Source organism: Frankliniella occidentalis, unplaced genomic scaffold (genome assembly GCF_000697945.3).
Source record: "Frankliniella occidentalis isolate FOCC.00 unplaced genomic scaffold, Focc_3.1 Scaffold156, whole genome shotgun sequence".
Taxonomy (NCBI): Eukaryota; Metazoa; Arthropoda; class Insecta; order Thysanoptera; family Thripidae; genus Frankliniella; species Frankliniella occidentalis.
The window spans coordinates 499959-500465 of record NW_026267282.1 but is presented as its reverse complement, the minus strand read 5'-3'; positions in this window follow the sequence as shown (position 1 = coordinate 500465).

Below are 507 nucleotides of genomic sequence, written 5' to 3'. Positions count from 1 at the left end.
GCATTAATGAAAATAAATCATTTTAACTGCGATGAGACACGGGGCGGGCGCGGGCGGGCGCGGGCGGGCGGAGCGAGGGGATGGAAATTAGCCTCGAGACGACGCGGTATCGGAGTGGGGGGTGGACAGGGCTGTGCGGTGGAGGGGAATGGAAACCAAGTGGGAATTGCGGGATTGGGATGCTAAGCCAGGCCGCGGCCAGCTGACAGTCCCAAAGCCTGGGGGAGAGGGAGGAGGAAACGGGGTGAAGGGGAGAGAAGGGAGGGAGAGTGGGGCACCTGTCCCTCCTCACCGGAGCAGGGGAGAGAGAGCGGGGACGCGCTGGCGCCGCTGGCTCTACCTACCTCGCACCGCTCTTCCACTCCCGCGCGCAATCTGGGACGTACGGCGGGGACGGTCGGGCCGGGGCGAGGGACACAGAGGAGGGATCTGTTGCTGCAGCCAGCGAGCCGGACAAAGGGCCCCCTTCACCTCGCCCCCGTCCCCTCTCTCGCTCTCTCTCTCTCT